At 47.5% G+C, this 17,831-nt stretch overlaps 1 pseudogene; it reads right to left on the reverse strand.

The window, feature by feature from the left end:
* Nucleotides 1-552: 552 nt before the first annotated feature.
* Nucleotides 553-17,418, reverse strand: LOC117061649 (annotated as a pseudogene).
* Nucleotides 17,419-17,831: the final 413 nt, after the last annotated feature.

Below are 17,831 nucleotides of genomic sequence, written 5' to 3' on the forward strand. Positions count from 1 at the left end.
GCATGCACTGGCTGGCAGTGACTCTCCAGGATTTTAGGCAGTGGACATTCCCATCTCTACATGGAGATGTTGGAGACTGAACCTGGGACCTCCTACATGCAAAGAGGTTGCTCTACCACTAAGCCACAGCCACAGCATGGTAGGAGGTAGCTCCAGGAGAAGGTCTAGCCAACATAATGAATCCAGTAGTCCCAGTGGTCTATGTTGCTTAGGAACAATCGCAAGAGGCCTAGCAAAGCATCCCGACTGTTGCATAGCTAGACCGTGAGAGGCTTCTGTTGCCGCCATCTTTGTGCCGACCAATAACAACCACACAGGGCAGCATCACCCCCCTCTCTGTTGCCTGGCAACCACAGCAAAAGGCCAACCTTGCCCCCGCTTCTTTGTTGCCAAGCAACCATTACAAGAGGCTTAGTACCACCATTTCTGTTGCTTAGCTGTTCACTATTAGAGACTGGCGGTGCCATCACCGCTTTGTCGCCTTAGCAACGTACACCGGACAAAGTAGGGCTTAGCAGAGTCATCAACAAAACAGATACTGCCACAAGCGAATATCCTGAAGAGAGTTTTATTGGCTCCAAGCACGGTGTGGGTGGATGGTTTCTTCTGTCACGAAATCTGATTTAATCTTTGGTCTGGTGGTCTGAAAACAATCTGTCAAATAAAAGACGCTGGGCAGTCAAAAAAACACCCCCAGAGCTGGTAATGATCCCGCCATGGAGGCCCCCGGCCCCTCCCCACGAGCTATTCATAACGTTGCTTGCGCCTCTTCGCCGCAGATCGGATCATGGCGGCTGCCACACCCATCATGCCAATTGTCCCCACAGCAATGGCCTCGGTGACCTGTAAGGACATGGGAGAGAATGGTGGGTGGGCTATGAGTCAGAGAGAGATTTACAGAATTCACACGCTGGTGTCACATGCCCGACACACACTTCCGCTTGTCGGTGTGTCTGAGGGGCATTACCTTCTCCCCCCGCCCCTCACCGTTTTCTTCCGGATAAACCGCTCTTTAGTGCTAAATCACCACAAATGCCAAACCCCTGGTTTCCTTGGCAGGGAGTGGCTGGGCAAACAGAAGTGTGGAGAAGCTCTGTCTTCACATCATATCCATTCTTCTAATAAATGGTTACAAACAGACTTGTAAGGAGGCCTGGCTGAATCTGACCCCATCTTACATTTAAAGAGGTATTATACCCACTTTAAACAGTTGTGGCTCACTCCCCCCCCCAAAAAAAAAAATCCTGAGCGTGCTGGGAGTTGTTAGGAGTCCCCCATTCCCATCACAAAGCTACACTTCCCAGAGTGGTTTAACCATCGATTCCTCTTTGCAGGGATCGCTGGGAACTGTGTTGCAGGTGGGTCCATCTGTCTGTTTCACTTTCCCTCTGCTTCTCATTTTCCCTCCACATTTCCATCTCAGTTTGCAAATTCATCAGCATTTCAATATGAATGTCTCCTATGCATTTACACGTTTAGGTATGCAATTTTGCAAAATATGCACTTTTTAGCCATGCAGTTTTCCCCAATGTAATGCTCCCCCCCAAGTTATTTTTTTTAGTAATTATGCTGTTTTATGCACACTTTGTCCCCAAATGTGCATTCCCCCCCCCCCTACATATTTCTTGCCTGGAGAACAACATTGCAAAATTCAGAGAACTGTGAATTTCGAAAGATAGTTGTGTTTTGGTTTGTGTATTGTTTTGGAAAGCCCAGATTCAGCCCTTTAAATGCAACTTTATCCCCCATCCATACTTGTAAAGTAGGGCGGGATCGTGATCCCTACTTTGCAGAAGGGGAAAACACTGAGGCTGAATGAACACTGCCTCACTTCAAGTGAATTTGAGGCCACACTTGAACCAGAGCATAGCTGACAACCCTCCCTGCTGTTTCCCAATGCTATAATAAGGGAATTCCCCGCAAAAAGAGGAAAGGTTGACAGCTATGAACCAGAGACTTCCTGGTTTACAGTTTGCTCGCTGCAATGGATTAGCTCTAACAGGGTAGCCTTTGGGGTAAGATGGAAGCAGTAGGTGTGTTGGGATTTTTGCTCCAGAAAGTTGAGAGCGCTACAAAAAAGGACATCATTGCTGCCATAGTGAACATGCTCATTCTGCTCTCTTTCCTGGTCAAAGAGGTGTTGCAGGTTTTTGGCCTTGCTTCAGGAACCTGTGAAACCTGTTTCTCTTTAAAAAAAAATGTCTGACTCCAGCCTTATTTCCATGTTGTAGAAAGGGAAAACATTGAGGCTGAACTAACGCTGTCTCACTTCAAGAAAGGAGATTCCAACAAAACATGAGGAATCACTTTCTGAGGGTAAGAGCTGTTCTACAGTGGGACAGAAATCCACTGAAGGTGGTGGACTCTCCGGTGATTCCTTTTGCTGTGATTTCTGAAATGCAGGGGACAGAACTAGACTGGACCCCTCCCAGCTCTACAATTCTGCGGTTCTACCTGGTCACTCATTGCAACTCCATATCGCAGGTCCATCACAAAGTGTTCACAGTTGTGGCTCGTCAGATTGTAGGGCATCTCCCTCCCAACCAGCTCCTCTGCCCGCTGGAGGATCTTGGCGAGTGGCAGCACAGGAATGGTGAGGTCGTGCTTGTTGTTCACTCGGAACTGGTCTTTCCGCACCACGACATCAAGCCAGTCCTTCTTCACGTAAGCTCTGTCGGACAAGACCGCCAGTACGCTGGCAGCACCGTTTGCAAGACGGTCGCCTTGTTGGAGGGAAGGAAGAAAGAAAGAGGTGGGGACTCAGAATCTACAAACAGGGCAGGAAGAACTGAAAGGGCATATTAAAGTAGGGAGATCTGGGAAAGCAAAAATTTGGAGCACACTGATCACCCTTCTGCCATTAAGATGGTTGTTGTTGCTGGTGCTGCTGTTGTTTCCACTGTTATTTATTACTAGACCATCTGTGGAACACTCTATTTAAGGGAAACTTGTTTTCATCTTCTGGCTCCCACAATGCCTTTCTACAGAGAAACGTGAAGTCTCACCAGATGTTGCTGGACTCCAGCTCCCATCAGACCCTTAAGTCAGCATAGCCAAGGATGACGTGAACTGTAGTCCAGCAACATCTGGAGGACCACAGGTTCCTCATTGCTGCAACAGGTACAGGGAACCTTTGGCCTTCCAGGTGTTGCTGAACGACAACTCCCAGAGGCCCCCTCAAGCATGGCCAAGGGAGTTGACGGGAGTTTAGCAACATCTGGTGGCATGAAAGTTTCCTGCAGCAGCCCTTCAAGAACCTCGGAAGAGTTTTGCTGGATCAGACCAAAGGCCTTTCAAATTGAATAGAGTATTTGAAAGAGCCTGGCTGTCTGGAACCCTGAACAGAAGCACTTCCATGCTGCAACGCTCTGTTGCAGGCTGCACTTGTGCCTTCTACAAGCCATGTGCAAGGTTCAGCTCAACAATCCTTGGAGTTCTGCAGAGTATCACGAAACGCTCTAAAGTGTGTGTGTGTGTGTGTGTGTGTGTGTGTGTGCGCGCGTTATAGATGGTTCCTGCTGTCCTTCTGTTACAAAGCCTGAACAGCTCAGAACTCTCCCACAAGCAGAGCCGTGGCTGGGGGGGGGGGGGTAGCCAGGTTTTTTGTCCCAGGTGAAGCCCCCAGAGAGGTGCCATTGAGGGTCCCAGCCTGTGTGTGTGTGTGTGTGTGTGTGTGTGTGTGTACGCAAATGTGCATGGGGGTGTGTGCCAAACTTGGTCTTTGACCTGAGTGAAAGGAAGCCTAGTTTCGCCCCTGCCCATAAGCCACCCTAGGAGCTCTTGCCATGAAATAATTCTTAAGGAGGAGTGCTAGGATGCAAGCCACGGAGCTGCCCCTTTAAGGCCTTCTGCAACCTAAGGAAGGGGAGGGGCCTGAGGGGGTGTGGTCTGTCCCTGAAGGTATAACAGGCTTCATTCCTCTTCCGAGACTTTGCAGGAGCAAGGTATTTCATGGGCTTTGCTCTGGGCTGATGGGTTTCCATGGAAACTTACATTCAGGAGCTAAGTGAACAACTTTGCCTTCCCCAACATAGATGGCCCAGTGCTGATAACAAGAGCGGAAGATCTCAATAAGGTCGCCAGGTTTAATTTCATCCTACAGGTAAAAAGAAAAAGAAAATTAAAGAAAGATTGAAGTGGGTTTTTTTGGCGGTGCTAAGAGTCGGCTGCTTGCCCATCTCCCAGAGATGAGACAGAAAGGTATCATTTTCCTTTTGTGGCCAAGATTTCTGGTTCTGGTTACATGCCCAGTGCTTCACCCCAGGGGTAAAGGTAAAGGTAAAGGGACCCCTGACTGTTAGGTCCAGCCGTGGACGACTCTGGGGTTGCAGCGCTCATCTTGCTTTACTGGCCGAGGGAGCCGGCATACAGCTTCCGGGTCATGTGGCCAGCATGACTAAGCCGCTTCCAGCGAACCAGAGCAGCGCATGGAAACGCCGTTTACCTTCCCGCCGGAGCAGTACCTACCGTATTTATCTACTTGCACTTTGACGTGCTTTCGAACTGCTAGGTGGGCAGGAGCTGGGACCGAACAACAGGAGCTCACCCTGTTGCAGGGATTCGAACCGCCGACCTTCTGATCGGCAAGCCCTAGGCTCAGTGGTTTAGACCACAGCGCCACCCGTGTCCCCAGGGGTAGCCAATGCCAATAGTCAATGGTTGTGGCTGGACTACAACTCCCATGTATGCTGACAGGCCTTCTTCCCTTGAACGCTAAGCACACGGCAGCCCTGCCCACTGCACCTGTTCGTTCATTTCTGCTCCGTATCGTAGCTCCATAACAAAATGCTCGCAGTTGGGGCTGTTGAAGGTGTAGGGCATCTCCTTGCCCACCAGCTCCTCGGCCTGCCAGAGTATCTTGGCCAGGGGGAGCGGCGGCTGTGTCTCGTCATGCTTATTGTTCACCCGGTACCGGTCCTTCCGCACGACGTCTTCCAGCCAGTCCTTCTTTACGTAAGCTCTGTCGGGCAAGACCGCCAAGGCATTCGGAGTTCCATCTGGAAGATAGTCACCTGGGGTGGAGAAGGAAAAGCAGGGAGAGACAGAGTGAGAACGGGACGAAAACAGCACATCTCTCTATCTCTCAGAAAGCTTGCCGATCTCCCCATCTGTTCTCTCGGCATTCAGACACCTCTTAAGATCCCGTAACCAAGTTGGCCATTACGGTTCCTGAGATCAAGGAGCAGGTTTCTTATCTACGCTCGTTGGCAATTGGATGCCATTTTTAATCAAGATGGCAAACTGTGCCTTTCAAAACTGCAGTAGCTTTAACCAAGAACTCAGCTATACAACTGCAAATGAAACGTTTTAAGTGTGTTTTTAAGTGCATTGTACAAATGCGACACTAGATGGCGATGGTGAGCTTATGCCAAATTCAATATTTTTCGAAAAGCTTTTTGAAGAAGCATTTTATCAGTGTTTTTTTTAAAATATGGGTCTAGATTCCACCCAAATATGGCATGGTGGTTGTTGAGATTGAGGATTCGTTTATCATCTGTGTTTGGATACAATTTGGGTGCCGTTTTGAATGCACGTGGAGGACTGAACGTTTCGAAGCTGCATTTATTTTGGGGTTTCTTAGAATTCCTGAGCAACACCAGTTACTAGGCTGCAAGTATTTGTTAAAACTGGATTGATGCAGAGAGGCTTAGCAAGGCCCAGGCAGCCTTTGGAGGCAGCCATGGAGATGCAAAGTTGACAGGTTCCTCAGAAGTCTTATAGCCCTGACTGAAAAAGAGAGGAGCTAATATAAGAGCTATTGTAAGGTTATTTTGAAGTGGATTCAATATTCCATTAAGTCCCTTTGTGATGATTGCATATTTGTCCCCACCTGTGCTCTGTCTTGCTCCCCAGCTCCATCTTTTCCTTGACTCCAGTTAGCATACCTCATGGGTAGTATCCCCCCACCACAAGAGTCTGAATTTGCCCACACCGGCCCTGTGGGGCTCTATGAATTTGCAGTATTTACTTCACCTCTTTCTTCCTCCCTCCCTCTCTCCCTCCCTCTCCCATTCCTTCTTTCCTCCTCTCGCTCCCCAGCCCCTCTTTGGCCAAATGGGCCCATGGCCCAACTTCGACTGGCAGCCAGGGCAGGGGGAAGGGGGTGGGTGGTGGGAGAAGTTCGCCTCGGGTGTCTCCACTGAGGGGGGTGACAAAATGCCGGGCGGCACTCACCACGGGGCCTGCAGCACTGCCGAGCCACGCATCTCTCCTGGGAGTGACGTGGTGGCTTGGGCACCCGCAGGTTCCGCACTGCCCCAAATTGTTCACCCGCCGCCTCCCCCTCAGCTGTAGGATGGCTGAGTGGGAGGAGGCAGGCAGACTCCTTAAAGGCCCCACGGAGTGTCCTGCCCCGGCTTGCCCCCCCCCCAGGTGCCCGATCGGCTTGCTCCACCACTGAGCCAGGGCACGCGCTTGTCAACCACATGTTGACACCAGTAAACTTTGCATCTCTTATTGAACCGTAAACAACTCATCCCCATCTTCCTAGCTTGGTGTTAAATCCCTTGGAGCTAAGTGAAGAGTGCCGTAGTGTGCTGAAGTGCATTGTTTGGGTACTTCTGCGCCTGCCAGTAGGTGGTGCTGTTGCTCTGCTTATCCTCTGCTTGAAAGGCAAAAGCATCAATGCAATTGTAAGAGGGGGAGTCGTTGCAATGGTTTGAGAAGAGAAACTCCCCCAGGCTTCAGTCAAGGGAATCCTTGGACTCTCCTACTCCCCCCCACCCCTAACAGTTGCCCACGGTAACCAGGGGGTGGCTGGGAACTGGAGTACAACCACATCTTGAGTGCCAAAGTCTCCACACCACGACTCTAGGGATAGGTCAGCAGAACCAAAATAAGCAGCCACAAGTATTGCTGAGCTCACCACATTCAGTTGCCAAGTGGACAACCTTCCGATCCCCAACATAGAGGGCCCAGTGCTGACAAGAAGAACGGAAGATCTCAATGAGGTCTCCAGGTTTTAATTCATCCTAGAAGGAAAACAGGAGACAAAGTTTAGTTGTCGCTCTAAACCATCACAATACCACAATGAAGGTGGCCTGCAGGGCACGGGTAGCCTGGGGAGAGTCCATAGGGTCAGACAAAGAGGTGGGGGGCAGATTTGCATATCCTCCAAGCCAAAATCTGGGATATCATCTTCCCATTTTTTATCATAAGAGCATGGCGGCCATTTTGGTTGCTGTGATCTCACAGCACCGTGTCAGATCCACAACACCATGGTTCCCCCTCCCCCAAAAGTGCTTTTTAAAGGCACAGCACCCCAAAAATAGGCATTTGGGGGCACCGCACAAGATTGCAACCCTGGAAAAGTGCTTTTTCGGGGGGTATTTTGTGCCATGAAATTGCCTGAGATCGTGGCAACCCAAATGGCTGCTGTTCTCTTGCAATAAAAAACAGGATGTTCCGCTTTTTCTGCGACACTTGCGGGGTATGTTGTTTTCCGTGCTATTTGTAGCAACCTGGAGTGTAAATTCTTCAATTTGATAAGAATGATACTACTATTTTTCGGTGCAAGCAGGGAGGTAGGTTGATGTGTCTACAAAATGCTGGTATGGAAAGAAGCCTTTGTGAGCTAAGTGAGCCTTCTTTTCCATGATTATGGCTGGAATTCTGTGGGTGTTGAAGATGAGAAGAGTTATCATACAGTGTCCATCTTTGGAGAGATGTTGTTTGGTTGTTTTTAAATCAGTGTTGTCAACAGCGACACCTAGAGGGCCGAGCAGGAATGGATTGGCCATTCACATCAGCTGACCGAACGCACAGGCAGGCCGGGACTGCAACCTAGATGGCGCCCTTCAGGCAGTCTGCCCAGCTAGCTGCAGAAACAGGATACGTCCACAAGCACAACTTCTGGGAACCCTCTATGGCAGCTGGCCATTGATTGCCATGTTCTGATCTGGCTCTGCGCCCCCATCCTACCCCTCAGCCTGCCAAATTCTGCTCGTGAGCTGCCGGGTGTTCAGTTTCCTGCACAGAGGGCCATTCATTTTGGAATCGAAATCCTTTGCAAATCCTTTTTTCTGGGATGCTGGATCCAGACCTCCTGTGCTTTTTAAACAGCTGTGCTGTGGGAGGGAGGGTGTTCACCCCTTCCTTCTTATCGCAGCTAACTGCACTGCTTCAGCAGAGAAGCTGCCGCTGGCAAAACTACTCCCTGCTGTGCTGCTCTTAAAGAGACAGGAGATTTCCTTAGTTTGTTTTGGAGGAATGGGCACGCTAGTGTGGCGGGTATTTCGGATTGTATCTGCCGCCATGTCCTATTATTAGAAAAGTTAACCAGCAAATTTAAACTAGCCCAGGGACAAGCAGAGGGGGATGCCTTCACCCCAGTATGGCTCCCCTTTATCACATATACAGCACAACAATAGAACGACTTATTCCATCATCACCACAGCATGTGAATTAATATGCCCAGTGCTTTTTTTTTCCTTTAAAAAAAAATGTTTAGGGGTACTCTCATTTTCCTACTCATATTGGAATACTGCCCCTCAATGAGGCCAAACTTAGATTCACAAAATGTTTAGGGGTATGCATACCCCCAGAAAAAAGCACCGAATATGCCTAATCTGACCCATACAAACCAGCCAACCACCCTGCGATGGTTCCTTGAAAATCCAGGTGTATGGCAACCCTTGTCGGCAGTGCCGTTTACGGCAATTTTACTGTACTTTACTTTTACTTTAAAGAAGCTCCAAAACATCAGGAAAAAGCTGCGCTTTTGTAAAAAAAAAAAAAAACTAAACCACTTCCCCCCCCTCCAAAAAAACCTTTTTTGTCTGGATTTTCACTGTTTGAAATATAACACACACACACACACAACCTACAAAAACCCTGCACTAGAACAAAAGAACATTATCTCTCCCCAACTCTGTCTCCTCTCTTTTCCCTCATAATGTCTGTGACAACAGTGTCTCTTACCGCATGTAAACGAACTGTGAGAAAGACTCTATGAAATGAAAGTGGAGACGCTGTATGTACTATTTTGTTACACAAGGAAACCTTCAATGAAAACTAAGAGGGGGTGGGCCCTCTCAAATACCATAGCGCTAATATTTCGGAGGTGATGGTTCTCCCCCCGCCCCCCGTTGTGACGAAGCTCCCTCTGCTGGAAGTTTTGTGCTCAGCAGGAAAAGAAGGGAAATAGGAAGAAGGATTTGTGTTGCACATTTCTTCTTCCTCATCTCCCCTTCCTTTTAACAGTCTGCCCTTTCATCAAATAACTCAAGGTAGCCTACAAGGCTATATCTCTCCCCCCGCTTCCCAACCTGCCTCGACTTCACAACAAATCTGTGAACGAGGCTACACTGAGGAATGAGCTCCTGGTTCAGTGTCGCCCAATGCACTTCCTGGTTTAGTGGGGATGTGGACCCCTGTGTCCTTTAACTCCAGCCTTCTAGGTTTATTACAGGGGTAGGCAACCTAAGGCCCAGATGTGGCCCAATCGCCTTCTCAGTCTGGCCCATGGACAGTCTGGGTATCAGCATGTTTTTACATGAGTAGATTGTGTGCTTTTATTTTAAATGCATCTCTCGGTTATTTGTGGGGCATAGGAATTCGTTCTCTTTTTTTTCAAAATATAGTCCGGCCCACCACATGGTGTGAGGGACAGTGGACCGGCCCACGGCTGAAAAAGGTTGCTGACCCCTGGTTTATTAGGTTGCTCTGCTATGTTCAGCCTGCCTTCAGCCAGTCTCCACCTGCATGCCTCTTTCCTTACAACCAGCCCAGTGAGTGACCCCAGATGTCGGCCTCCTTCTCCTAAGTCTCAGTGTTGCCTTTCTAGAATTCAGCGGGCAGGAAGAGGAATCAGCTCATGGGGAGCGTCCCAGGGGGGCGGGGGGCAATGTCACCCCCCCCTCAGGGATGACACCCGGGGCGGACCATACCCACTGCACCCCCCTTCCTCCGCCAGTGCAGCTCCATCTATCATTGGCTCTGGCTCCACCTACTGTTGGCCTCCTTGCCAATGGGCACTAGCCTCCACTGCATCGGATCATCCCAACATCTGGAGCGACAGAGAAGAACCCTGCTCTATCACCACAAATTCCCTTGCCCGCAAGCAACTCTCCTGCATTGCAGGGGGGTTGAGCTAGATGACCCTGGGTGTCCCTTCCAGCTCTGTGATTCAAGTGGTGCCCGGGTGGCGACTTACCCGCTCAGCTGGGTTCTTCACCCTGATAAAGAAGGCTGAGTGGTTTTGCTCCTCGTCGTTCATCTTCACTAGGCTTGGTGTGTTGTTCTCAGTGTCGGCTTCCAATGGGCATAGCTAGGAGGGAAAAGCATTTGGGTAAAGCACAGATAGCTGGTATTCCTCCTCCTCTCATATCTACTAAATCAAGGGCTAGCCAATGAAGGTGTAGTGTCATATCAATGCATACAGAGTTTGAACCCAGGTTTGAACCCTGGCATAAAGCTATATTAGTGGTTAATAGCCACAGTGGTTATGTTTTACCTCCTCTGGTAGAAGGCAGTATGCCAGTTTCTGGGATTCACAGGCAGCGGGGAGTGCTGTTGGGCTCAGATTCTGGTTTCCCAGAAGCCTCTGGGTGGTCACCATGGGGACAGGATGCTGGACTAAATGGGCATAATCCAGCACGTTCTTGGATCTCCAGCTGGACTACAACTCCCATCATCCTTAGCTAGCAGGGTCAGTGGTCTGGGATGGTGGGAATTGTATTCTAAAATCAGGGACCCCTACTTCTGATGCCCTGCTCCTCAGAGACTGCACCCCTCAAGACCTGTGCTGGAAAAGGCGCTCTCACTTCCCTTCTGCGAGGGCCTTGCATTGCATCAACGCTTGCTGACTCACAGAGGCAGCCTGCCCAGCGTGGGGCAGCAGAGAGCATAACAGAATGCCAGGTTCCAGGATAGAGAGCTGCCCCTTTAAAGGCTCTACTCACCTCAACAAGGAGGAGGGGAGGCCCCGCCCAGCATGCAGAGAAGGGCTTGAGAACAAGAACTCTAGTTCCCTGGATGGGAAAGCTTGGGCCTTGCAGAGGCTGCTGGACACCAACTCATATAGCTCAGTTGGTAGAGCACGAGACTCTTAGTCTCAGGGTCGTGGGTTTGAGACCCATGTTGGGCAGTAGATTCCTGCATTGCTGGGGGTTGGACTAGATGACCCTAGTGGTCCCTTCAACTCTACAGTTCTATGATTCAATGATCCCTGGTCATCCTGACTGGGACTGATGAATATCTGTGGAGTTAAAACAAAATAAAATAAAAAATTCCTTCCAGTAACACCTTAGAGACCAACTAAGTTTGTTCTTGGTATGAGCTTTCGTGTGCATGCAAACTTCTTCAGATACACTGAAACGGAAGTCACCAGGCCCTTAAATATAGTGAGGGAGTGGGGAGGGGTATTACTCAGAAGGGTGGTGGGAATGGGTGATCAGCTGATAGGTGTGGAAAACCTGTTGACGATTGTTAACAACTGCAATTTTTACAGGGTCATACAGGGAAAGGCAAGGGTGAGATGGCTAAAGATAGCTTTGTCATGTATAATGAGATAAGAATCCAATGTCTTTGTTCAGACCAGGTTTCTCCATGGTTTTAAGTTTGGTGATTAGTTGCAACTCAGCCACTTCTCTTTCCAGTCTATTTCTGAAATTCCTTTGTATTAAGACAGCTACTTTGAGATCTTTTATAGAATGTCCTGGGAGATTGAAGCGTTGTGTCTCCTACTGGTTTCTCTGTCTTGTGATTCCTGATATCACATTTATGTCCATTTATCCTTTGGATTAGGGTTTGGCCTGTTTGTCCAATATAGAGAGCTGAAGTTCTCCCACACATCACACTCACGTTGGGTCAAATAATTTGCTCCCTGGGCTCTGCTGTCCAGGGTCCTGAAAGACCTGGCTCAGGTTCCTGAAATAATCTGATCCTGGCTGAACTCTGCCTATTCCCTCCACCCCAGCCCACTTGGCATACAAGTAGTTATAAAAACAAGAAGCAGCTATGGATTTTCTTAAATAAGGTGGGGGGAGAAGGGGGAAGTTGAGAGGGAGGCTCAGAGCACAAGCATAGCATCCTCTAAAGCAGAGTTGCCTAAACTTGGATCTTCAGACTACAATTCCCATCATCCTTGACCACTAGTCCTGCTAGCTGGGGATGATGAGAGTTGTAGTCCAACAACAGCTGGAGACCCAAGTTTGGGGAACCCTACTCTAAAGGGATGTGGGGAATCATTGGTCCTCCAGATGTTGCTGAACTACAGCTCCTATCAGCCCCAAGCAGCATGGCCAAGGATGATGGGAGTTGCAGTTCAGCAATTTCTGGAGGGTCAAAATTCCTGTTCTAAACATTGATCCAAGAGCCTGGGAGTGTGCCTAGATCAATTCTGGGTAACCCACTAAGCCATACACCAAGCCCATCAGGCATGTGTAACGGCCTCTATTTTTCAGAGGGGTGGCTGCCTGTCTGGTACTGCAAATAAAAGGAGCATCAAGACACAACATCCAGTTGTTGGGCTGGGTGTGAGCCGGCCACAGATTGCATGAGGCTGCTCTGGATATTTACACATCAGTCAGGCAAAATTTATTCCAAGAAGGCCTTGGCAGCTGGGAACAGACCTAGGACATGGGTAGGCAAACTAAGGACCGGGGGCTGGATCCAGCCCAATCACCCTCTAAATCCAGCCCACAGATGGTCCAGGAATCAGCATGTTTATCACACAAGTAGAACGTGTACTTTTATTTAAAATGCATCTCTGGGTTATTAGTGGGGCATAGGAATTCGTTCATTGTTTTTCCAAAATATAGTCCAGCCCCCCACAAGGTCTGAGGGACAGTGGACCAGCCCCCTGCTGAAAAAGTTTGCTGACCCCTTGACCTAGGACAGGGGTGGCCAACTCCCAAGAGACTGCGATCTACTCACAGAGTTAAATACTGGCAGTGATCTGAATTGAAATCAGAAATAGAGATCTGAATTGAAATCAGCTGATATAATAGGCAATAGCAATAAAATGTTAGTTTAAAATAGGATATAAGAAGGTAGAATTGTATTTAAGGATATTTTTGGGTTTAGAATGAATTAATAAATATAAGATAATAGATGAGAAGTAAGATTAGTTGTTAAAGAAGAATTTAAAGTTGTTACAAAGTTACTACAGTATATTCGAAATGAACGCAGAAGAGGGGATGTGAGGAAGTCCACTAAATAAGAGTTGAATAAGTTAAGAATAATTCTTGTTTTAGTTTTTGTTTAGGTAAGTTGTAGTTTTGTATTTTTGTATTTTTCTTTTTCTTTTTTCTTTTGCTTTGTTGCTTTGTTTTTGTATTTTTGTATGGTGTATGTTTGTAGTGTTTGTATTTCTTATGTTTTTATTCTAAAATTTAATATATTCCTTTAAAAAAAACTGGCAGTGATCTACCCCCCTTTCAGGTTGAGGTTGTTGAGCTTTTTTTAGGAAGGAAAGCCATCCATGTTTTGGGGGGTTCAGGGCAAAGATGTAGAGCTTTTTTAGGGGAGCCAAAGTTGCTGAGATTCTTTGTGGGAAGCCAGTGATCTACCAGTGATCTACCACAGACGTCCAGTGATCTACCAGTAGATAGCAATCTACCTGTTGGACATGTCTGACCTAGGAGCTCCATTGCCTAGAGTGGGGAAGGGAGAATTACCCAAGTGCTCTCACTTGTTAGAGGATGTGTGGGGAACTTGTGGTCCTCCAGAAAGAACTGTACTCCAACTCCCATAATCCCATGAGAATAGCATGATGACACATGCCAGAGGCCCATCCAGCCCAGCTTCCTGTTTTCACAATGCCCACCCAGATGCCTCTGGGAAGTTCACAAGCAAGACCCGAGCACAAAAGCGCTCTGTCCCCTCCGGTGGTTTCCTCAAAATACTTTCCCTTTGTAAATAAAGGGGGGGGGGGAGAGATTTCTGGTAGGCAAACACAGAGGAGGGCCCCAGTCCTGCCACTCACCACCTGGCCTAGGGTGGGGCCTGACAGGCCATATAAAAGCTGCTGCTGCTGCTGGGCAGAGAGGGTTCCATTTTTTTGTTTTTGTTTTTAAATTGCTGTTATTTTTTACCTGAGACATTTAAACTACGATATTAATGCTGCATTCTTAGTTTTAGATCTTGATTTATGTGGAAATTGTTTTCCATTTGGTTGTGTATTTTATTTTATTTTGATGCGGTTTATTTATTGTTTATGACTTTTCCTCATAGGGGAATTGCTCCGGCCCCTTAAATCATTTTACTTACCCTTTTGGCACCAGGTGGAAACCTCTTTATTCTCTCAAGCTTTTAAACAGCTCAGGACTGTGATACCTCAAGACCACCTCTGCCCATATGAACTGACCCAGACTCTGTGATCATCCTCTGAAGCCCTTCTTTGTGTGCCCCCTTTGCAAGAGGTCTGGAGGGTGGCAACACGAGAACGGGCCTTTTCTGCTGCAGCTCCCTGTTTCTAGAATGTTCTCCCCAAGGAGGTTTGGCTGGCACCGCCATTACATATCTTTAGGTGCCGGGCGAACATGTGCCTCTTGATTTATTTTTTTAAATATATTTTTTATTAAGTTTTACATAAATTTACCAAACATCATTTAACATTCCTTCATAACTTATACAATTTTTTTGGACTTCCATCAACCATGTCTAAAGATTTCCAATCTTGTATTTTCATAATTTCACTATTACTTTTTAATAATTCCATATCCAATTATCATTTTTCTATTTTTTCTATAATATTTCATATAGTTCTCCTTACAAAACCTCCTGAAAACCTACTAGCGTAATTTGTTGTTTACAATTGTTTTTCAAATAATTCTCAAATTTCTTCCAATCTTCCAAGAATCTCCAGTCCTGTTGGTTTTGAATTCTCCCTGCCATCTTATCCATGTTCCTCTTTAACCAGGCCTTTGGCTGATTAATACTCTGCAACCTTTTAAATGTGTTTGTGGGAGGGGGGGAGTTATTGTTTTGTTGTTTCTGTTTAAACTATTATTTGTGCTTTTATTTTGCGTTTTTATCTAGTGAACCACTCTAAGATCTTTCAATGAAGGGTGGTATATAAATAATATTAATATTAATAATTATAATAATAAATATCTATGATTATTGTGGTTTCTCGAATCGGGGGCATCCTCCAGCATAAAGCCTTCCCTTACCACTGAGGTCCAGCTCCGAGGGCCTTCTGGCAGTTCCCTCACTGCAAAAAGTGAGGTTACAGGGAACCATGCAGAGGGCCTTCTCAGTAGTGGCGCCCTCCCATCAGATGTCAAGGAGATAAATAACTATCTGAATTTTAGAAGACATATGAAGGCAGCCCTGTTTAGGGAAGTTTTTAATGTTTGATGTTTTATTGTGTTTTTAATATTCTGTTGGAAGCTGCCCAGAGTGGCTGGGGAGGGACAGCCAGATGGGTGGGGTATAAGTAATAATAATAATTAATTATTATTATTTAACTCAAAAACTCTAGGTGGGAATCTACAATACTACAAGCAAATAGATGTCAGTTCCTTTTTACAAACACACAGCTCTCTGCCTTCCCCACAGGACTCATGGTCACACCAAATAGGACAGAAGGCTGCAAATACCAATATATTTTGGTTTCCATGTATACACACACACCAGCTGGGGCATGCAGTGACTAAGGACATCCTCTTACCTCATCCATGAAATCACTAAGAGGCCTTGGTTGAGCCATTATTCCCTCAGCCTCAGCTGCAACATGAGGGAGCAATGGGTAACAATCATGGCCTACTTTGCAAGACCATCGTCAGGGTGACTTGTAATGTTCAAACGGTGCTGTCTAAATGCCATTCCAACTACGACTAATACCAATTTTAATCAGTGCAGCTGAAAGTCAAGGGCAACCGTGTCTGTTTCAGAAAAGCTATTTTGGGCCCAGCCTGTTGCTATAATAGGACATACAAAGAATAAATACTGGTGGCCTTTCCTTCTGACAATGAGTGATACAGCTTGTTTATTCAACAAGATTTCTCCAGCACCCCGAGGTGCGTTTTCTCATTTGCAAATTCATTTCCATTTAATCACTTTAAAAGACAGATGATTAATCAACCAAAATTAATATGCATTAATCGACCCCCCCCCTTTGCCTGTCTTTGCCTCCCTCCCCATCTCTGCCACTTCTGTTATTTAACTTCAGCTGAAATTTAGATTGTAAACCCCTTGGGAGCAGAGGACTGTCTAAATCAACAAATGTCCTGTATATTGATGACTGTATCAGCCCTCGCCAACCCGGTGCCCTCCAGACTTTTTTTGACTGGAACTCCCATTTCCCCTCTGCTGGTGAGGCTAATGGGAGTTGTACTCCAAAATAGAAACATAGAATCTGAGAATTGTAGAGTTGGAAGGGATCATCTAGTCTAGCCCCCCACCCACCCCCCATTCCGCTCGCAATGCAGAAATACGCAGCTGTCCCATACGGGGATCGAACCTGCAACCTTGTTGTCTTCAGCACCATGCTCTAACCAACTGAGCTATCCACCTGGAGGGCACCAGGCTGGCAAAGGCTGGCACCTTGGCTTCGGATAGGTAGATCGTCAGATCCCAAAGCAAGGAAACCAATATTCTGACAGCTAAATGAATACGAGAAAGAGAGTGAGAGAGACACTCTGCTCTCCCGATAGCATCACAAGCCTTCGTGTTGGCAGTGCGCAGAGCAGGAGGAAACCAGGGGAAGAAGCTAATTGATGGGTGGGTGGGGGGTCTCCCTGGTGGGCCTCAACCAGCCACTTCCAAAGTTGGATCAGGGGCCCTGGCTCCTCCCCACCACCTCAAAGCGGAACAGAAAGTCTCTGCAGAGGCGGGAAGAGGCTGAGATGGGGAGACAACTCTAGAGGAGGAGAGCACTCATTTGTGACCTCAACAGTACCGCAAAGCAGGTGAGTCCATCGCGCCTCGCCTTAGAAATGAGGCCGGGGGCACAGAAACCATTGGGACTTCTTCACTCAGCTCTGAGCATCTTGCCTCCTTCCTGAACTCCGGAATTCTGAGCTCGGTGTCTGCGGACCAAACCTTATACCCTTAACTTCCCTGGCGGAAGATCTCTTTTCTTACTTACGCTTCAGGGCCTCCTGCGAGTGTTGGGCTTGAGATAGGTACAAATTCAATACACCCCAGCAACCACCGCAGATAAAGTAGAGAAAACTAGAGGCAGAAACCCCCCTTCCAACCACGTACAAACCCTTGTGTACCTGCAGTGGGCTGTCAATTTTTCCCTGTGGCAAATGAATTTAACCACCCACTTTCTACCTGATGCTTGGAGTGACATCACAGGGAAAGTGCCACCTCACCTGTTACCAAGTAACCATTAAATACTGTTGGGAGGGAGGGGGAGATATGTGAAGTGGGGGGGAGTATGATACCATTTGCCCCACCAACTCGGGAAAGTTTTTACTCACTTTTTCCTCAGTTCTTTCATCCATAGGGACAAAGTCACTCGAGAGGCTGCTTTAGCCCTTACATTGGGGCTAGGGAACCTTTGGCCCTCCTGGTGCCGCTGAACTACAGTTCCCATCCCAGCCATGGGGCTGCTGGGAGTGGAGGTTCAGCAGCTTCTGGAGGGCCAGAGGTTCCTGTAGAATTTCCCCTGCGAGTTCCAAAGATATCATAAGCCCACTTCACAGAACAGGTGCCCCCTGTTCTGTGGAACAGCGTTCCTGTTGAGATACAACAGCCACAGGAGCCAATTCCTAGGGACTGAGGTCCCTTACCTGCCCCCCCAAAAATATTTTATTCAAGTTAGCACCCCTGCACTTTCTGGAAACAATATGTTGCATCAATAAGCTACCCTAGCTGGATAAACAGTTCTCTGCCACAGGTGTCTACATTAAATAGTTTTCAAATTGATCTGTTAT

Source organism: Lacerta agilis, chromosome 17 (genome assembly GCF_009819535.1).
Source record: "Lacerta agilis isolate rLacAgi1 chromosome 17, rLacAgi1.pri, whole genome shotgun sequence".
Lineage (NCBI taxonomy): Eukaryota > Metazoa > Chordata > Lepidosauria > Squamata > Lacertidae > Lacerta > Lacerta agilis.